Genomic DNA, 22,819 nt, shown 5'->3' on the forward strand with positions numbered 1-22,819 from the left:
TAAATAAAATCTTTAAAAAAATAAAAATAAAAATAAAAGTGAATACAGAATGTTATGGAAACCAGAGAATGGACCTGGAGCAGAGAGGGAGGTTTCAAGAGTGGTAGGAAAACTTTTGGATATAATTCACTCCAGAGTGGCATCTTAAATGATGAGTAGACTATACTTGACAATAAGGAAACAGGTGTGTGGAGAAAGGAAGGGTAAGAGAAGAGCGTGCCAGGCACAAGGGACTGTGTATGATCTTTACACAGAAGTAAACAGTGCGTGCCTTAAAATACCAAAAACTGACATATCTGAATATTAAGGTGCTCCTGAGGAATATGGAGAGATAAGACTGCAAGCAAAACTGAGAAGCAAGAGAGAACCTGGTCATGGAAACCTTCTGTGTCATGCTAAGGACCTCAGATTTTATCCTGAAGTCAACAGAGAGATGTTGAAGAAATAAAAGAGGAGTATCAAGATCTGCTTTGGGTTTTAGAAGAATCAGTCTACTTCTGCAGTAGAGGCAAGATATATTGGTGGGTTGAGGGCTGGGGGAAAAGCAAGCGGGGTAGAGGAGATGCACAAAGATTCTCTGTTGCAGTTCCCCAGTCAAGAAATGATGAGTGCCTGAATCAATGCAGTGGCAATGCGGATGGAAAAGAGGGCAAGAAGCCTCTAAGGAGTTAGCCTAGAAACAAAAGTGCTTATTCCAGTGATGTAGAGAGAGTGGAGAAGACGGGAAACAGGATGGTTCTCACATGTCGGGCTCTTGCAACTTGTAAAGAATTAGGCAGAGGAAAACTGGTGGGGGGAGAAACAAGCTAACTTTTGGACACAATATGCTTTACCTCCTAAGAGAACATTAAGACAAAGTTTGGTCCTGGGTATGGTGGGGGCACGGATGGTAAGATATGGGCGAGATCACTAGGGAGAAGATACAGAGTAAGAGAAGAGGAGACTTGAACCAAAATAGGGCCCCAAGGATTACCAGTATTTAAGCATCCTGCAAAGGAAGAAAGAGCTGGTAAAGGGCAGAGAAGCCATGAGAAGAAAACGAGAGAGAGTGCTAGAACCACACGAGTAGTTTCAAAAAAGAGCAGTTGATCATATCAAATGCCACAAGGAGACATGCACATTTGTTCCTTTATACTTTTTCTGTTTTCTATATTTCTCCTACTCCCTTTCTATATTTTAATAAATTTAAACTCTAGTACATAACCACCATCACTCCATCTTTATCCTAGCCTGATAATTATTTTATTTTTAAAAATCTATTTTTAAAATCATGTGGGATGACAAAATTTGTGCTTTAGAAGGTCATTCTGACTGAAAGCAGTTTGGAGCCTCTAATGAGAGTCCCAGAGCTGATAGAAGGGAGGGAATGGATTTAGCAAATATGTTGCTCATTGAATTCATAGAATTTTATATTCAAATTAAAGGGAAAGAGTGAGTAAGATTAAAGAGCTACAGATATGTAGAAGTACCAGGCTTGAGGGGTGCCTGGGTGGCTCAGTTAGTTAAGCTTCTGGCTCCTGATTTCAGTTCAGGTCATGATCTCAGAGTCCAGGGATAGAGCCTGGAGTCAGGCTCCATGCTCAGCAGGGAGTCTACTGGAGAGTCTCTCTCACCTTCTCCCTTTGCCCCTTCCCCCTGCTTTCTCTCTCTCTCTCCCTTCCCCCCCCAAAAAAAATAAATAAATAAATCTTTTTTCTTAAAGAAGTATCAGGCTTGAGTATCTGGAAAAAGGAGATTTGACAAACAATGTAGGTACAGGAAGGAAAATGTAGAAGGTAATGAAAGGTAATATAGCACATTTTCCTAAGTATTCTCTTTGCTTTTCATTTTCAATATCTCCGAGTATTTCTAGCTCCCCATCTCCCCAGTCTTTGATAGACTTGCACTTCCTGCCCATGTTAATGGATGAGTACACCTCATAAGTTTTACCCAGTAAACTGTGAGCAAAAGAAATTTGGATCACTTGGAGGCCAGAGCACTTCCTTGCTTATGTCAGACCCTCTAGAGCTCTTTGCCTTCTTGTCCACAGGCAGTCTGAGTCCTTGAATGACAGCAATGAGCAGAATACCTGCAGACCCATAATAGACACATAACATGAGTGAGAACTAATCTTTTGTTGCTGAAAGTTACTAACTCTTGGGGATGCTACCTCAGCCTAACTGTAGCCCATCCTGATGGATATGCATGCACTCCCTGGGTGAGCTCATGGATTCCTGTATCTCCAGCTGTCATGGGTGCACTGACAGATCCAGATCCACAACCCCAGATCTCACTCTTGAAATCCAGATCGTTATTTCTAACTGTCTATTTCTAGCTGTCACAACCATTTCAAATCAACCAATCTAAAATTGAACTCATTAATAGTGACTAAATTTTTTCCAAGCACTTACTCTGTCTCAAGTGGTTGCCATAACTGTTTTATAAATTATGTCAGTTCACTCACACAATAATCTCAATAACAAGATGTTATTTGAATCTCTGGTTTAGCACTAAGGGAAATAAGATGTTTTGTTAAAGGAAATGGAGAAGGTACAGTTAGAGAGTAGAAGGAGAACCAAAAATGTCGAGGCAAAAAGGGAGTGATAACCAACATTGAGTACTACAAGGAAGTCAAAGGAGGTAGGAACAAAATAATTCCAATGCTTTGTAATTAGGAAATTATTGGTGACTTTTGGAGGAACATCCACACTGCAATGACGAACGGAGTAAAGGAGATACGAGGTATAGAGAGTGATTATGGAAAACTCAAGAACTTTGATGATAGATAGCCAAGAGAAGGAAGAGGATAACGTATTTGCCCAAAGAGGTTCAAGGTTGAAAGATTTAATTTGGGGATTGTTTTTAAAGAGATAGAGCATGTACAGGGTATGATGAGACTTTAAACGTATGATGCAGAGAATTAGTAGTTGTGGTGCAAACTTCAGGAAGCACTAGACAGAATGACAGCAGGAGTTGGGTGAACGTTACAATGTTAGGCAGGAAGTGGAAGTTCCAGGCTTCTGAAGTTAGGTAAGAAAGGGCAGCAATCAATACAGGCAGGTCCGGATGAAAGTTGCAATTTAAAACAGCTCATGTTGATGGTTCCCAGAACCCTTGTTAATATAGCAAGACTATCCACTCAGAATGTAAGAAGCAAGGAGTAGAAGATATACTTAAATACTTTCTTGAAATTTAGAAAAATAATGAGGTTAAAAAATAAAACATTAAGGTTGCAAATTGGAAAATATTTTTTTTAGAAAACAGTAAATCCCATCATGAGTGAAGAGTCAGTGCTGATTCTTGGCCATAACAACCTTCTATTTAATCATTCATGAAGCTACATTCGAGAGAGATGATTGGAGCTTACAAGTCATCTTAAACTCTATTGTTGTCAATAGTTTTAATTTCCTCTAGGAATAAGCCTTTTATTAGAGCTACTGATTTGTCCCCAGTTTGTGATTTAAGTGGGTTCTGAATGGGTAAGAAAACCAATCAGGTAGAAAGATCACTGAAAAAAGGATTAGCAGATATTGCCCCTAAACCTCATTCTACCACCTGCAAGTCATCTCCTGAAAACTGCCTCACTTCTCCATCTATGTGATTATCCGTAAGTTCATTCGAGTTCTCGCAGCTTCGATTCCCCAGCACTTCACATACCCATCTCCATGTATAGCAACAGTCTTCTTGTCCTTTTAAGAGAGATAAGACTCAAAGGAGCAAAGGATTTTGGATAAATTCCAAACTGTAATGGTAGTCTTTGCTAATCAAGAATTGGTCTCTTTAAGTGTAAATATGTCCTCAGTTGTCCCAAGAGGTCATGGATCTGGGGACCTTCTGGTACTTGTGCTGACTAGCCCAAGCATTGAAGTCAGACATGCTCTCAATGAAGTATAAGAAAGTGAGCATGATTTCTTGTGCCTGTATGGCTGTGAGTAGAATTAGCATGTGTATGTCTGTGTGTGTGTGGTATATATGTGTATGAGGCATGGCTTAGCATGACACAAAATGATATAATAAATAAATTCTACAACTTAACACAGAGGTTGTTTCTTCTCTCTCATGTAACAACACAATGCATGTGTTTCTAGCTCGTGAATGTTTTCACCTCGTCTTCAGAGATCCTCTGAATCTCTCCGATTCAGAGATCGCCACCCCATCGCTCTGCCATTCTGTAAGGTCTCAGAGTTCACTACATCTAGGCAGAAGGGGAAGGAGAGGGAAGAGAAGGCATGTCCACTTCTTAAACCAGAAATGATACAAAAGCTTTCTTTCACAGTGAGTGTACTCACTGTACTCACAGTGAGTACTGATCATGTGACCTCACCCTGAAGCAAGCAAGGCTGGTAACTGTGACCCTCAACAAGACACCATTTCTCAGCAGTATGATAGAAGGTGAAGCATAGATGTTTATGGACAGTAAGCCACCGCTGCATAGTCTGACCATTTGATACACCCTCTCCCCAACACAAAACACGCACTGCCTCCCCAAGTTAGTCAACCCGAAGTCCCATCCTGGCCCTGTGTCTGGGACAGAGTCCAGGGCCCCCTGGTGGCAGGGAGAGGTGTGTCTCCTTGCGCACCAGTGACCCATAGTTCAGTTTAACTTTTCTTGTGTTGGGATGCCTGGGGGGCTCAGTCGGTTAAGCTGCTGCCTTCGGCTCAGGTCATGATCCCAGGGTCCTGGCATTGATTCGTGCATCAGGCTTCCTGCTCAGCGGGGAGCCTGCTTTTCTCTCTGTTTCTGCCTGCCACTCTGCCTGCTTGTGCTCTCTCTCTCTCTGATAAATAAATAAATAAAATATTTTTTTAAAAATTTCCTTGTGTGAAGGGAAGAATGGGAGAAGCCACAGCAAAAAGGAATCCTTCCAGGAAGAAATAATAAAGAGCTTATGCCTTAGCAATGGACAAAGTTCTGCACTATGACTCTGCTTCTGCTTTTTCTGAGAAACTTTCTTGCCCATAGCTCTCTGTGGCCCCTGGTTCTGTTCTCTGGGAGTTTCTTTCTATCTATTATACTCTATGGTCACTTTTGGACTGGACATTGGGAAGTGCTCCTTCTACGGGAGCTACACAGTTTCTGTAGCCCATATCCTATTGGTGTAAATTAGTAGTCTTCAGGCTGATTTATAATCACAGGCTTTTTTTTTTTTTTAAGATTTTTTTTTTTTAATTTATTTGACAGAGAGAGACACAGCAAGAGAGGGAACACAAGCGGGGGGAGTAGTAGAGGGAAAAGCAGGCTTCCCACCGAACAGGAAGCCCAATGTGGGGCTCGATCCCAGGACCCTGGGATCATGATCTGAGCCAAAGGCAGACGCTTAACCACTGAGCCACCCAGGCAGCCCAATCACAGGCTCTTTTAGTCCAAGATTGTGATGACTTTGACACTATATTTCCCTCAACAACTCACTGGCTTTTGGCTCTAATTGTTCTATTCAGTCCACGTGCTAAGAACCTGTGACATATTATCTAAAACTGTTTAATTTCATGGCCTTCTTGCCACTATGTCTCTCTTTCAGCTTTATGATAGCTTCTTTGAAGTCACCTAAAAAAATAGATTTTGGTGGGAAGGAAATGTTCTCAATAAGTTCCTTGTTGCAAGAATAAGTTATCTGCTTTACTAAAAAAAAAAAAAAAAAATACTGAATCTTTGTTCAAACTTCTTTTCCTTCTCATTACTCAGTGTTTAGAGTCCTGAAGCACTAGATTTTCCAATCCAGGAAGTTCTTAAATTTTGAGCATCTTTCCTGTTATTTTTGTTCAGTTTCCAACTCTTTCCTATACTCATCTCCCAGCTTCTGATAGCATTCCTTGGCTTGTGGCTGCATCGCTCCAGTCTCTGTCTTTGTGGTCACATTGCCTCCTCCTCGTATGTGTGTGTGTGTGTGTGTGTGTGTGTGTGTGAGAAATTCCTTGGAGACTCCCTTCAGTATTTCTTTCACTTCCATCATGACTAATATTTGATCACAAAACCCCACCCAGTCCAGATTTGGCTACAACTGAAACTAACAACTTAAAATAACCAAACACAGAACATACTCAAGGCTTCCAGCTATGAGGCTACCAATTCCAGAATCCTAATTAGTTAAACACAGCTTCTTACTTCCTTCTGCTGCAAAAGTGGTCTTTCTACCCTCCATGCCTCAAGGCCTCCTTGAGGGCTTTGGGAATTAATCAGTTAAAACAGCTTATCGTGGCAACCCACTAAGAACTCAAGAGTAAGAAGCATTTTAGAGACAGAACTCTGAGCTGTGTCCTTGAGCAAAACAGAATGTCATTCCAACCCTGTGGTGGCCCTATTAAAGAGGTAAACAAAGTACAGGAGTGGGTTGAGACCCTGGAAGAAGGAGAATGGGAAGAACACCTGCTCCTCACTCTGTTGTCTCTACTTTGGCAAAGCAAACAAAAGCCCAAGATTTTCATATACATGAGGTTGCCTTTGTTGTAATATCTTGTAAAATAAATTGAATCTTTAATGTGCAGTATGCTTCCCGCCCCCTCTCAAACTTTCACTATCAAGAAGACACAGTATCAAAGGACTGTACACACTCAATTTCACAAACCAATAAACACAGCTTTTGCATTAATTACCATTTTCAGCTCCTTGGAAAGGAGTGACAAGAGTTATCAGGAAGATGTTCATTATTGTCAGGCTGAATCTGATGGAAATGGAAGTCCTACCAGTCACAAATTGAACATTCCCAAATGAGGAACAGCTGGCTGCTTCCAGATAGCGCCTCACATTTTTATTAGCAAGAACAGGCTACAAGTAAAATTTCTGCTTCATGCAGCTTTCTCTCCATTGGCTGCCTAACTCAACAGGATGCCAGTATTTCTTGTTCCAACTCTGATACCCAGTTCAGACATCTTTTGGTCATGACCACACCCAGTGACCCATGCCCTAGGTTATCACTGAAGGATTCAGGCAAGGGTTCAATCTTGCCCAAGCTGGATCAGTCAGAGGCTGTCTTCCATACCTAATGGTGAGGCCTGGGGACGGACATTCACTGGAGCTGAGCTGAGGTCATGGTAACGGATAAAGATAGAAAGGGTATTAATTTCTGCTTCTAGATTCCAGTGCTGTTCTACGACCTTCCCTTCCAAAAACCAAAGGCCATTCTCTTCCTTTAATTTTCTGAGCATCCCTAACATCTTTCCAATGAATTCTTTTTTTAAGCTAGAAATGATTTTTTTTTATGTTTCTTGCAATCTAAAGGAATCAAATTAATATTTCCTTTGGGATGTAGCTGAGAAACCACCAAGCTAATTTATATTCTCAGCATATTGCTGAAAATGAGCCTTAAATCCTTCTGGAGGAAGATCTCAACATTTTCATTGTATGTATATTACTTTCCTCACTTTCTCCTTACTTCTGACTCAAAACCAGTTTTTTTCCAAGGGACTCAAAATATATTACACTCTTTCCAGAGACTTGAGTTATTTCATACCAGAGTGCTGTTGGAGACAAGGATACCTGGCAGAAGATAGAGTGTTAACTAGAGAACAAGTTTAGAGAGACTCCTGTGTTCTGGATGCTTACCTCGAAACTTCTCCTGACACATCCCTCCCTACCCATTCCCCAAGGCAGCTTCACAAAAAATTCCACTGGCACCTCAGTGGAGTTCCAGCAAGAGCTGCAAGCATGGCACCAGTGTTCTCTGGGCCATTTACTGATCCCAGGTCATGCCCTCTCCAATGAATTCTGGATCTCAGTTCTGAAGAATCCTTTCCCTGGAAGTTCTATTTCAGCTTGAGGGATAAGGTCCTTGCTTTCACTATTTTTATACTTTTTTTTTTTTTTTAGATTTTATTTATTTATTTGACAGACAGAGATCGCAAGTAGGCAGAGAGGCAGGCAGAGAGAGAGGAGGAAGCAGGCTCCCTGCTGAGCAGAGAGCCCGATTATTTTCATACTCTTTAAAGTTTTCTTCCTCCCTACTAGCCAATCCCTCATTACAGTAATCCTCTGTTACAGTTTACAATTCTTTATACTGAACTTCTTTAATAACTCCTTTGTAGTTTCTATATTCTAGTTGGACCCTGACTGGCAGATTTAGTTGGCGTCATATATTAACATGGTGGTTAATTAGAAAAAACCCCACTCATCATATATTAACATGGTGGTTAATATTATACTAAGCCATTAGATGCTCTGATTTCTGATTAAACATTATTTGGGGAGTGTCATGAGAGTATTTCTGGAAGACATTAGCTTTTAAAGTAGAAGATCCTCCCCAGCGAGGGTGGACATCATCCAATCTACTGAGAGCCTGAATAGAACAAAAAGGCAGAGGAAGGTTGAATTTGCTCTCTACCTGATTACTTGAGCTGGAACAACCAATCTTCTCCTGCCCTTGGTGCTTCTGGTTCTCAGCCCTTGAGATTTGGGCTGGAATCTACAACATTGACTCTGTCTCTCAGGCCTTCTAACTACACCTTTGGCTTCTTGGGACTTAACCTTGTAAGTTGCAGATCATAAGGTTTCTCAGCCTCCATAATCATGTGAGCCAACCCCTTATGATAAGCATCATTATGTACAATAAATAGGATACAAACAAGCCATCATTTATCACTATCATAAATCAATCACTAACAATAATATAAATAATATTAAAACCATTTTTATATATCCCATTGGTTCTATATCTCTGAAGAACTGACTAATATACCTTATTTTAGATATGAAGAAACAGAGGCTCAAATAAGGTAGGTAAGACCCACATAAAGACCTATATAATAAATTTATTTTTAACATGCTTAAAAGAAAAAAATTGTGTACAACACATATATCACTGTATTCTTAACTAAAAGGCATAAAATATAATGTTACTTTTGTTGGGAGAAAGAATCAAGGAACACAAAGTTTACGCCCCCATACTCAGTGGAATGGATTGCAATTTTTTTTATGTTTGAAAAAAGTTCTTTTATGTCTAGATTTAGAATATTTTTCCACTTTTCCTGCCTGACAGCATCTATTTTTTTCTGAAATTATAATTGGTGACTTTTTCTTTTGCAACTGCAAGTCCTTTATCTTCTGCTATTTACACATTTTCCACTGATACAAGTTAATAACACAAATAACCAAACACATTAGAATAAGAGTAAATAGGTTTTGGAAAAAATGTGAACTACTTTTCAAGAAGTTTAGGTGTTCTACATCTAGTACTTGATCTTTTATTTGAAAAAGCATAAGGCTCTTTTTCAGAGATTATAAAAATAACTTATTTGCATTACAGAAAGTGGAAAAAATCAAAATAGAAAATCTAAATGATCATAATGCCATTTCCTGTAGCTAATTTAATTTCTAAATCCCAAGGAATCTGAGGTGGGCTTCTGGCAGTGTGGTCATCCCACGTCTGTCTATCAGAGCCTACTTGAGACAGGCCTTCAGAAGACCCTCTGATTTTCAGGAAATGTGACTCTATTCCTGCAGTCTGCAATTTGACATATTTAGAAAAAACCCCACTCATCAGTCTGCCTCTTGCAGCCCCACAGAATCTAAGTTTACAGGGACAATCACAAGGCAGAGAGGTAACACCCTTTCAATGAGCTGTTCCCACACTAATTTGCTGTCCTTCAATTTGTGGCACTTTAAAAAGCTTTAAAAAGCACAAAGTCACCTTTCCATTAGATACATATAGTATATCTTTATGAAAAGAAATGTTGTTACTTTCAATCTTATGAAATCATTTGGATTATAGCTAATCCTGGATCAGTGGTTCCTGTGCATATAAAACTATTAAGAAAAAAAAATTGTTCTGCCTTGGTGAAAATTAAGAGAAAATGTTGCAGCTGGAGGTATCTGATAAGCCTTAGGAAGAAACATCCTGCTGACACAAGTCTATTATAGTTGTGTGCTGGAAAGATAAAGGATAGAAGGCGAGGAAATAGTAACATTCCTCAAAAACAGGATCACAGTGAGCAAAGGGCATCGGTAAAAGATGATCCCAGTGAATAAAAGGTCTCTCGAGTTATATGTCTGTGGGTCCTGTCTCGTTATCCCTATTGAATGGCAAAACTGTGTCCCTAAGATATTTAACTGTTAACCATGAAGTTTCTGATTAAACTCTCAGGAATATAACCTTCAACCACAAAGCATATAAAATTCACAGAGAGCTCATACAAATTTTTGATTTATGAACTAAAATCCATTCCCATAATTTATCAAAGAGCACTCCAAGCTTTCCCCTTGATAACCCCTTTTATTTAAACATCATTGACTACCTTCTGTTAAACGAATAACCTTACACCTCTGCATCTAGTTTTCTTCTTGGAGTTGTATGAAATAAAAGGTGTCTGCAGAGTCTAATCTGAATGCATGAACAGAAGACCACTTTCTCCCATATTCCAAAACACTGGTCTGCAAACAAAGAATTCACTGGTCTGCACAGGCCCGAGGAAAATAAGGAAATGGCACGTTCACTCGACAAATAATTATTGAGCACCCATTTTGGGCCAGGTCAACAGTCAGCTCTTTCTCCTCAGTGTTAAATTTATTTAATTTTGTAGATTCATCTATTGTAATATTATGTTCTTCCTACTGCTATGGGGTTAAAATGTGGTGATACAAAATGCAATTGCCTCTTTTAAGCATCCTGACTTGCCAAAGTAAAATGTTGGCAACGCAGTGCCAATCTCCAAATTTGTATTCGCAACGTTATTGCTCCACGAAATCCAAACTGGCTACAACCACTGATTGCTCCCCCTACCCCAACTATGTCTATTCATCACTACCCCTCCAGCATATAACATAACAATTTATGTCTACTGAATCAATGATTACTGGATGGATGGATGTGTACTTCTTTTTGAGCCAGACAATTCACTGATTAGAAAGCCCCGAAGTTGGACTAAATCAGGAAACCAAGATGTGCCACATGTACCTAAATGGATCGCCATCCTTCGCTCATCATCATCACCACCATCATCATCATGTTGTCATTTTTATCATTAATTGCTCAGCATATGCTCTCACTCCTCTACGCACTTTGTGCATACTAACTCATCAACTCAAAATGAATCTCTAAAGAAAATAGCTTTATGACCCCATTTCACAGAGAGGAAACTGACTCAGTGGAGAAGATAAGAAATGTGCTTAAATGAAGGAGTCCCAGATTCCACTCTTAATGACTTCATTATGCTGTCTCCCTTTTACAAAAACCATAAGAAAATAAACCCTAAAGGAGTACAGAAAATTCAGCTGTGACTTCCAGTGCTCACATACCAACCTCTGTCTGTGGCATGAGGTGCAATTTCTAACTCAGAGCAATGCCATGCTATATAATCATAACATCAAGTAATGTTCATATTTATTTCATAATGTTCTAACATTAATCATAACATCAAGGAACATTTATTTTATTTCCAAATTTCCTTCTGCATTTTTTAGGCACATCTCTCAGAATCCATTCTATCCTCTGCAGAGCCTAGCATTATGCCCTGCTCACAGTAGGCACTTGGAAATATTTTTTGAATTCAATTAAATTATTTTAGAGTTGCTAAGATTCAGATCTCACAAATGCATTCTGTAAACCCGCACAACTGAACCGAATGAATTGAGCATGAGGTTAAAGCACAAAGAAGCAAAGGGACAATTCCTGACATAATGGAACATCTTGAGGGATTAAAATAAACATGTATAGAAATCACCTGAGGCTCTAAAAATTTGATCAATTATGTCAGCAAAACCAGGAAATATACCAACTCTGACAAAGGACTGAGCAAAATCCTCATTATACAGTACTTTCTTGGTACACTGAAAGCACACCATTAACAGTACTTAGCCAATGACTGTTCAAAGTTATGTAAATTATTGCCATGACAACTATTTCTTCAGCAATAAAATTATGAAAACTACAATTTTCCTGGCAGATAGAACAGCTTTATCATTTGCTATTCAGAATGAGTTTAATGTTCATTCCTCAGCAGTCATCACAGACAAGACACCTGTGTAGCAAGGCAGCCACTTCCCAACTCAGAAATGGGGGGCTCCAGAGGAACACAGGAAGTAGGCTGTTTGAATTTCAGGAGGCTTTGTTTCCTAGAAGCAAACACATAAAAGGAGTTGGGAGTTCCACACGTGTCCACAGATGCCGAAATTACCCATAATTTGGCAAAAATGCACTACATTTGGGACGAAAAAAAGGAGAAAATATCGTGTTTTATTCATAATTAAACAGCAGAAAAGGCAATAAAGCCGAGATAAGAAAGTCAGTCTGAAATGGAACCTCTGGATGGCATCAGAACTTCAAGACTGACCACACTGCTTTATTATTTCACTGTTAATGAACTTCATCTCCAATCACTCTCTCTAGCCCTCTCTGCCCCCTTTTCACAGACTTTTTCTCTTTCCCAGAATCTTTGCACAACCCATCCTCCCCATATCACACAGTTGCTCATCTTCAGATGTCAAACTAGAGGCCCCTCTCCCCTGACCAGGCCCTTCTGGGCTGGGCATTCATGCCCTCATCTCAATCATAATCACTAGGAATTAATATAGTTATTTGCTCTGAGTATTTCTTTTACCCTAGACAAGCTCCATAATGTTAGGGACTCTGTCTGTCCTGGTCACCTCTGTGACCCCATTACATAGCACAGCCTGTGCTCAAAAAATATTTGTTGTCTTCATGTATTTTTCAAGTAACCTTCTATTTTCTTGATAAAAATGTAATATTCACATGATTCCTACACCAAGCAGTGGTTTGAGGTTATTGTCTCAGAAACGCAACAAAAGAAGAAAAGGATCTTCCTTAGAGGCCTGAAAAACAGGGACATTAGATATCCCCCAGCAGAATAAGCATTGGAAAAAAGTAGTTAAAAGAAACGGACAAACACATGCTCTGCACCCTCCCGTTTCAAAGGGAGGAAGCAACTGATAGGAAAGAAACCATTGATTTATACAATTCCTCAAACTGACCAGAAGGAAACATCCTGCAGAGAGCCTAAGGCTGTGTGAAACAGGGAAGGGAAGAGGGATTACAGAGTAGAAAGAAGGCAAGACGTATCTGTCATTTCATTTGTTTAGTACAAACACAAACTAAGGGTTTGTAGCTCAAGAAGCGGTTTTTCGGGAAAGTGTTCCTTTGTCTTGACAAACACGGTTTAGCTTATCTTATTTTTAAAAACTCTTCTTCATTCACTGAGTAATTTTTTTTTTTCCAAGCACCTGTTATGTATGTTACCAGGTCCTGAGTTAGGTCTCAAGCCTACAAGATTAACAAGATAAATGCTGTAGGAAAACTCATAATGAGCAAACAGGACAAATAATTACAAGGCAATGTCAAAGTCCCGTGCTGAAATTGAATCAATAAATAAATCATTGCCTGGGCTTGCCAGAGGGCAAGAGCAAATAAGGACAAGGTCAAGAGAGCCACCATTGAGCAGATGCGGCTCTTAAGCTGGAAGGGAGAGGAAGAGAAGTTTGTCTAAGGGACAAGGAAGGAAGGGGCTCTTGGATACGGTTGGGAATAGTGTGGGCGAGGTGTGGAGGTCGTGAGCACTTCGCGTGTTTGAGAAAAGAGAAGTGGTTCTCTGTGGCTGACATAGAGAATGCGCATCATGGACAAGCAGTCAATGAGCCTGGCCTGGATCTCGAGGAGCTTTACAAATCGTGAGTTTAAAATTGCATAAAGACGAATGATATTCGAAATCCTTTTAAACACAGACATGTTCTTTCAGAAAGCTTATCCTAAAGTCCAGCATATCGATTAGAAAATGACAAAGCTCTTCTGGGCCGCCGAGTGGCCACTGGACCACCGGGCCTCCAACCTCCACACATGGTCCTTCTTTAAAGCCCCAAATCTTTAAAAACAACAATGGTAGACAGCACAGAATTGTTCAGGCAGAGCAGGTACCCAATATATTAATCAGGGAGAGTCATATGATCAAGTAAGGCCTTAATAATTTATTACTTTGATTTTTTTGCTTTTGCAGTGGAGAAGGAACAGGAGACGGGGGGGGGGGGGGGAATGCCAGAGCAAGGGACGGGCACACTTATTAGCAATTTGAACGCAGCAGAATGCCACCCAAAGGTAGAGCTTTGGTGTGGTCTCTGTTTCCCTCACCCTCCTTGACATTGCTTCTCTCTGTTGGGCTTCCGGTCTGCTGGGGGGAAATAGGTGATTCCTAAAGCCTAAGTCACCTTCTGATCTTCCCAACTAAAGTGTAAAGCACAACTGGTTCCAGGCAAGAAGGGAGAGCAGTCCAAAGAGGAGGGCAAGAAGAAACCTTCACACTGGAACCTAAAATGAGAGGGACAGACCTAGGGTTTCATGGGTGTGAAGCTTATATGACTGAGAAGATGTCCTTTAAAAAAAAATTATGGGGACATCTGGGTGGCTCAATCAGCTGAGTGTCTGACCCGCGGTTTCAGCTCAGATCATGGTCACATGGTCCTGAGATCAAGCCCCAATGAGGCTTCATGCTCAGTAGGGGGATCTGCTTGAGGATTTTTCTCTCTCTCTCTTCCCCCTCTGCCCACCCCCCCAACTAGTTCCTTCTCTCTCTTTCTCTCTCTCAAAAAAAAAAATCTTTAAAAAAATAAAAAATTATGAGTATAAAATTAGATTTCAAGTAAATTTAGGAGGAGAAATCATAACGGATCATAAATTTTCAAAGCATTTAAAAACAGAAAATATTACAAATTCATAAATATAATAGCTTTATTTGTAAAACTACTTATCTTAAAAGAACTACCCCACGCACCTATGTGATTCTGCTTTTGCTTACACTTTTCAGCTGCATCCTCTTCAATGATTTTTTTATATGACATTTATGTATTTTGTATAAAAAATGTAGATAATTCAGTATTTCTTCTAGCTCAGTACACTGAGTTTTACAGTATTATGATCTTTATTTAAGTTTAGGAAAGTTTCTTTCAGTTCTACAACTCCTTTTGGTAATATTATGTACATCTTTAGAGTTGTCAAATTTAGGAAACCTCCATCAAGTCTATAGTTTATATATGAGCTGGAAAATTTCAGGTCATTTCAAGGTTCTTTTTGCTTTGTTTCTTTGGGGTTTTTTTTCCTTTTTGTGGTGACCAATTTTAAATACTCTTTCAATGATGATGTCCACTGATCCGTTTGTCATATCACTGTCTTCACTGTAAGGTTGTATTATGCATTTACAATATAGTCATTGAAGTCACTATTTTATGTCAAAACAGCAAGAAATTTAAATATTTTTCCAATCTATCTGTATGAGTCACTCCCCTTCACTAATTGGATTATCAAGCAATCCAAGGGCATATTCATTTTCTCTGCTTATCACTTCCTCTCACAGAATTTTTGGCTGGCAAAAGCATTACAAGTTACTCATAAGGTTTCATGGAGAACAGTAGCATACGATGAGGGCCAACCAGTCACATTTAGTGTAGCTTCAACAATAAAGTAATAATACTTGATATCTTGTTTACTTAGATAATATTTTATTTTTACATGTTTTCCCATGATTTAATTCTGATAAATGATTTGCGATAATTGCGTCACTTTTGCTTTTTCATTTTGACATTTTTCTGTGTGCTCCGACAGAAGTGAATAAATACAGTGATTTGTTCAAAAATTCCCATGCTTTCAGTAATTATCATTATTTAAAGAACACCATTTTTCGTTGTATCCTCTGAAGGGCAAATCCCATTCACTTAAAAATGTAATGGGCATAACTACTCTTTCAAATGTTTAAAAATAATAAAAAACATTACCAATAAAACTGACTGCTCTTTCTTCTCTGCTCTTCAAGGTGTTCATCTTGTACATTTGTATTTGATTGATGTGTCATTCAAGTACCTTCTTGTCTGGAGAGTCCTCCTGACTTTCAGTAAGTCATGTCTGACTTACTGAAATACTTTATAAATTATACAGTATATACAACATCTTATCTTGTACTCACTACCTGCTATCTTACAGCAGTTTGAACATTGTTCTTTTTATTTTTGCTGCTGTTGTTGTTCATATGTACTTGAAATATTTTCTACTATCTGTTGTACGTTCTCTTCAATTCCCTGTAAATATAACCAGCATGGTGCTTTTGGGGAAAAAAATGCTTTTTTGTTTTTATTAAACAGTGCTAAATTCAATTTACAAGGACAACCATGGAATTTATCCAAGTCAATGAATTTTCCCAGTAAAGTTGTTGAAATCCCTGTGTTCTCTGATGACCATACAAATTTTTAGTTTGGGTTGCAATAAGAGAGGTTTGATATGCCAAATTTTGTCTTTTTGTACCAAATTGTCTTTTTTAGAAAGACTTTTTTATTTATTTCATAGAGAGTGAATGCACTCAAGTGAGGTGGGGAGGGCCAGAGAGAGAAAAAAAACTTCATCAGATACTCAGTGCAAAGCCCCACATGAGACTTGATCTCGTGACCCTGAGATCATGACATGAGCCAAAACCAGGAGTTGGATGCCTAACTGACTGTGCCACCCAGGCACCCCCTGTACCTTTTGCCTGAATTGTCTCTGTTATATTTTTGGCTTCCGCTAGAATACTCTCTTTCCATAGTATATGAATTTATATATGATTAATAATTCTGGATAACGATTTTTGACATTATCTTAATCTGAAATAAATGCATTTTAAAAAACTTATTTTTAGTCTGCTACCACATTATAGTGAGGTATATTTCTATTATATATGCAATTACACAGATTAAAACATTAAGTACACTGATAAAACTAATATGTTGAATAATATAACATTAATATAGTAACATATAATTAGTATTAGTAACATATCAACGGATCCATGTAGGAGTTCTGTCACTAGATCACTTCTTTCTTGAGGATTTTTGCTGTGTTAGTGGTAATTTTGTAAGCCAACTCATCTGGAACCTCCAGGTTACTTCACAATAATATGCCTCAGCTCTAACAAGATGTGAACTAATATGTTGGAATGCTTAAAACATGTGATTTCACACAGAGAAGGGCTTAGTATTTAAAATTTTGCTGTAGTATTCTGCTCTACAAATGCAAAAATTCTGATAATGATCTTCATGATTTTCATTTAAAAAATATATGTTACAGGGCGCCTGGGTGGCTCAGTGGGTTAAGCCTCTGCCTTCAGCTCAGGTCACAATCCCAGGGTCCTGGGATCGAGCCCCACATCGGCTCAGCCTGCTTCCCCTGCTCTCTCTGCCTGCCTCTCTGCCTACTTCTGATCTCTCTCTCTCTCTCTGTCAAATAAATAAAAAAATAAAATCTTTAAAAATATATATATATATGTTACATTTATAATTATATAATGCATTGACAAGTATTTCTTTTTGGAGAACATCTTCATTAGGCATCAGCAGGAATTGCTTCAACATTAAACACCTGATGACTGAGAGAATTCACTATAGACTAGCTTTTGCCTACGATTCCTTCAAACTTTATTTTTCCTCTACCTACATATTTCCAATGACTTAGGATATCTTTAAATATGACAACCTCTGGTCTCACACCATTGTTTTACAATGCTGAAAGAGTCATACATAAGAGGATCCCTGGAAGCCATTCCTATGCTATACCTACAGCTAACAATAACACAATTATATATGTAAGGCAATGAACATGATGTAAATAAACCAAACATTTCCTTGACTCCATGTGTTGGGACTTCCAAAATGCCAGTAAGCACCAAAGACACCTAACATGAGAAGAAATCAGAGCGGAAACGGTGATCTTCATTAATGATGGTTAAAATATTTTGCATGTGAAAATTTTAAAAAATATATGATCATATGAACACATTGTCAGGGACCCTCCAAGGTCATTGAAAGGGGCCCTTGAAGCCAGTTTTAATTAGCTTTATAGTAAACCTACCTCTTGTCATTATAAAACCATCAGGGTCTGAAAGTAAAAAGAAGCATGCCTTGCCCAGTGAGCACTTCAAGGAAAAGGACCAATAGGGATGTATGATGATGCTGAATTCTTGGCATCAAAAATTTCCCCTGTAAAAATGAGGTATGAAAGCCACATAGACATTGACTTTTAAGGCCCTTAAAGGCTTGGGGTGTTGCATTCTTACAGAAAACTAAAGGAACCACCTTGAATTTAGGTCTTGTTACTCTTGTCATTCTGATTGCCACTGTTGTTCTAGAATAAACTAGAAAGTTCCTAGTCACGAACAATGCCAGCTTCTCACCAAACTGGCAAAACGGAGGCTCGGGATGACTGTATTTGATAATAAGGAAATATAACACAGCTTGCATGTTTAGGTTGAGATCGTGGTTGCAAGTCCATGCCCATTATTACCTCAATATTTCATGTGAGAAACTATTTCTGAATGCCACTGCAATAATCAGAGAGGTTAGTAACAAACCTGTGTCGTTATAGAGAGAGGTATGACACTAGCTAAAGAAAATAGTAAGGGCATCGATTCCCTTGACAATAATTTCAAAGATAGCCCATGTCATCTAAAGATATTTATTCATATTCTCCTTTTCAGAAACCGTGTAGAAAGTGACTGGCTTTAAATTCCGTAGAATATCTTATATTCTTCATTGTTTAGGGCAAAAACTAGGGTAGAAGCATTTCATCGAAAAAGAAGAGAACTCTGCCTCACACTTGGGGTGTTTTCAGGGGCCCCTGCTGCGTGCACAATAATCAGAGACCCTAACTGGTCTTGTACCTACATGAACATTTCTAGAAAGAATCACCATGTTTACAGAATTTCCCTGGTTTTCAACCAGGACTCAGAGAACAGAGAGCACTGCATCCATGACTTCTGCAAAGACCACGATAAACTACTATTATAGAAAATGATGCCCGGCAAATAATCAGTTCCCTAAGAATGAGCTCACTGAGCTGAGTTCCTAGCACTGAATAAAATAGAGGAGATATGTTTGCTGACCAATGTGAAACATGAACTATATTGAACTATCCCAGCACATGTAAAATCTTTTCAATCTGTGGCCAGTATGATGCTATGAATAAGCATAAGAATAGCGAGGACTCAGGGAAGGAAGAAAGGGGGTGACATGTACACTGCCACCCTTACTTCCTGGAGGAAAAACAAATTATAACTGTCTGAATAAAAATAAACTGTGCATAAAACAAGATGTCAGAGATATTTATTTTGAAAGAGAAGTCTCAGTTCTAGTCTGCCACAGGGTAAAATTGTATTGATTTTTCATTCAGATTAAAAGGAAAGCTAGGAATGTTTTGTTATAACTTAAAGGATGGTGACATTGCAACCTTTTCATTTCCCAGGGAGACCTAGCGTTAGCATCTCTAAGAAGTCTATGTCTTTGCAAATGTTTTGGTCCCTCAGTCTATAATACTATGCTGTAGAAACTGGCATCTGGAATTCACTGCAGATCCTGAGCAGCTAAAGTAATAGATAGCACGTGGTCAATCACTCTGTGCTCGCTCTCACCTGGGACCACAATTGCCTCAGGCTGTACCTGAAAGGGTATGGCTCAAATGAGAACCATTTTTCTCAAAAAAAAAAAAAAAAAAAAAAAAAAAGCATTATTCACTTCTGGGTAGACTTGCCAGTTGGAGGTTGTGTGCCTCCACCAAGAAGGTAGTGTACACAGTTGGAGCTGTGTCCTTTCAGAGCAATGAGGCTATCCCCTTCCTCAAAGCACATCATTTATCAGGCATAGTGGGCAAGAATGGCTTAATCTGAGATCATACCTCAGCTCACACCTGAGCTCTGTCACTCTGTGACTTTATGCAAATGGCTTGTCCTTCTGAGTCTCAAATTCTTCCTATTTTGGAAATAATACTAGTGTTTTCCTTTTATATTAGACAAGATGATATATGTAAAATGCTTGGTTCATTAAAAAAATAAACTCCAAAAAATGGGGCTAATATTATTTTCCAATTCCAGATAGGAGTTGATACAGTTTTCAGCTTTGAGTCATCCTTTCAGCTATTCTAACGAGTAGTTAGAACTTATTCATAAAATATGCATTGAGCACCACCTCTGTGCCAGGTGCTTTACTGGGCACTGGGGATACAGCAATGGGTAAGACACGGTCCCTGCTTACTGCCCTGCCAGAAAGAGCCAACTCAAGGCACGTCTGAATAGGACAAGCTCTTACATGGTATGTTTTCCTCTTCCAGGGACAGAGACATCCTCACAGAGACCTAAACACAGTCATCAAAAAAAAAGCATCCGCTTGAAATTATTTAGAACCAAATAGAGGAAACAGCTTTATAGATTTTTTTAACACTGAAGACTACAATTCACATAAATACATAAACTCAGCTTTGCAGTCTTGAGGCAGCTCTTCGGGAGTCCGCATAAATAGGTAAGTTTTCTGCCTCCACATAGTCTCCTCCTGCATGATTCAGAAGTCCTGCTAGCATGCGTCACACCATGAGGCCATTAAATACCCGGTATCTCTGGGTTTTGAATCCAAGCTCCTCACTGTTGTTCACTTTCCCATGAGGCTTACCTGCAGATCAAGAATTCCTCCTCACACAGACCTGAACGCTGCAGCAGCATGAGCAAGTTAGATTTCTTTTTTTTTTTTCTTTTTTGAGCAAGTTAGATTTCCTATCACAAATTAATAAATTACCATTCGGTTTCTAAAATGTGAACGTTAGTCCCTCATTCGACCAATTTAACTGAACTCCCAGAGTATACCCAGTGATGTTCTGGGTGTGGGACATGAGAGAGAATCAACCAGATTAACTTAAGTCCTCTAAGAGCCTACAATTTGATCATCAGAGAGAGTAGTTTTTCCGTTCTTCAAGGCACCTGCTATGGGACACACATAATGGTCATGAAAAATTCCATGCAGGAACATTGAATTATCCTATTTCATCAATTTAAGATACATATTTTTTCTCACCTTTTAACCTCTCTGAAATCAAGGCATGTTTTATAGCCAATAGATTCTTTTTTTTTTTTAAGATTTTATTTATTTATTTGTCACAAAGAGAGATCACAAGTAGGCAGAGAGGCAGGCGGGGGTGGGGGGCGGGAAGCAGGATCCCTGCTGAGCAGAGAGCCCGATGCAGGTCTCGATCCCAGGACCCTGAGATCATGACCTGAGCCAAAGGCAGAGGCTTAACCCACTGAGCCACCCAGGTGCCCCTAGCCAATAGATTCTTAAAGTAACTGTCATTAGTGACATAATTTGTGAAAGAAAGAAATCCTTGATTATTCTGATTACATCGAGAAGGCACTAGCACAATAATACTAACTAACAATAATAACAGGTAAACCTGAAATTTCAACAACTCAAGATAATACAAGTTTACTCCTCTTTAAATCCGACGCCAGTGTTCCATTTTGGGTAGCTCTCCGGCAAGCACTAATTTAGGGACCAATTCCCAATGAAAGCTCTCCAGTCCAGGACTCTTAATGTTTCCCTGTGGGCCTTTTCCATTCTGGCCAGGCAGGAGGGCAAGAGTATAGGAGTTTAGTGTGGGAGACCATGTGTGGGCCAGAAAGTAACCTACAACACATCTGCCAGAATTCCACTGGCCCAAACCTAATCACATGGACACGCCTACCTGCAAGGAAGGCTGGGAAATAAAATGTAGCTACAGGTACAGGAGGAAGAGGAGATGAGTTTGTTGACCAGCGGTTGGTCTTTTCATAGGCTTTCTGGGTTGTTCTCCATACTTCCTCTGTTCTTACATTTTTAGGAGCATGAAGGAGTTGGAGGAATATTTGCTGATATGATCTCAGCACCTCTCCCTCTTTGTAGGACTGGGTGTTTTTAATAGCAATATAGTGACAGGGATATTTTCAGCGATAGGAGACAGTCCCACCATGTGATCTTATCAAATTAAAAAAGGTCAAATTTCTCCCCCAAAACTTTGGCTATTTAAGCCTGCAACTCAATCATTTGACCAATAACAATTATTTAGTAGAAGTCTAGTTTATCTTAGATTCTCTTAAATCTCAAAGATCTTCAATATCTCAAAGATCAGTATCTCAAACATATTGTATCTCAAAGATCTTCAAAGAGACTGAAGAAGTGAAGAACCAATCAGTGATATCCAAGAACTGATAATACCATCACTGTTTAAAAAATGACTGCCAAGAAACGATCAGAGAAAATTCATTAAACTATGCAGTGTTGCCTCTAAGTAAAAATGGTTTTAAAGAAGAGAGTAATTAGTTTGGGATGAAAGAATTTGTCATTCTTTCATGATTTCAAGTGTGAGAAGACTTGAGGTCTTCTAAAGAGTGGGCTCTTAGCTCCATAGGTTGGCCCTCTCTCTCTTCTTTCCTCTCTCCCTTTTCCTCTCTCTCTTTCCACCTTGGCACACCTAAGCATGTGAATTTCAAGATTTAGATCTGGAGAAGGAAATAGAATTCCCCACCCCAGCCTGGAGCTAATCTAGCCATTTGTCAGAGGTCTGCGTTGTAGTATCATCGCTTTCCCTGATTGATAAAACTATACTTCATTTCCTACTTATCGGTTTTGTACCTAAACTTAAGTGGTCAGAATCTTAGATAGCACCCCCAAGCTCCTACACATACTAACAGAAGTCTTCTTTCAAATGATGTGATTTGAGTTGGGATGTTAGCTAAGAAGGTGAACAGTGAGAGTGACAAAGAGAAGGTATTCCAGAAAATGGGGACAATATGCAGAAGGATTAGGGAACAGGAGTGAGTGTGGTGTACACAGGATGTAGTGGAGCGCTCTGACAACGTGAAACAAACGGGGAACTGACTCTCTCACTGAGCTGGCCGGGACCCCTGAGAGAAAAGGCAACAACCGCCCTGAGCAAGAATCGGGCTCAACCATGGGAGGTCTTGCTGACCCCAGGCAGAAGCATGAAAAATACTTATGTTACAGTTGCTTAGTATATTGGGTTGTTAAATGCTTTTTCATGTTTGCACACTCTTATTCACTCCTCAAAATAATGTTCTGGAATGGATATTTTTA

The sequence above is a fragment of the Martes martes genome, assembly GCF_963455335.1.
Source record: "Martes martes genome assembly, chromosome: 6".
Taxonomy (NCBI): Eukaryota; Metazoa; Chordata; class Mammalia; order Carnivora; family Mustelidae; genus Martes; species Martes martes.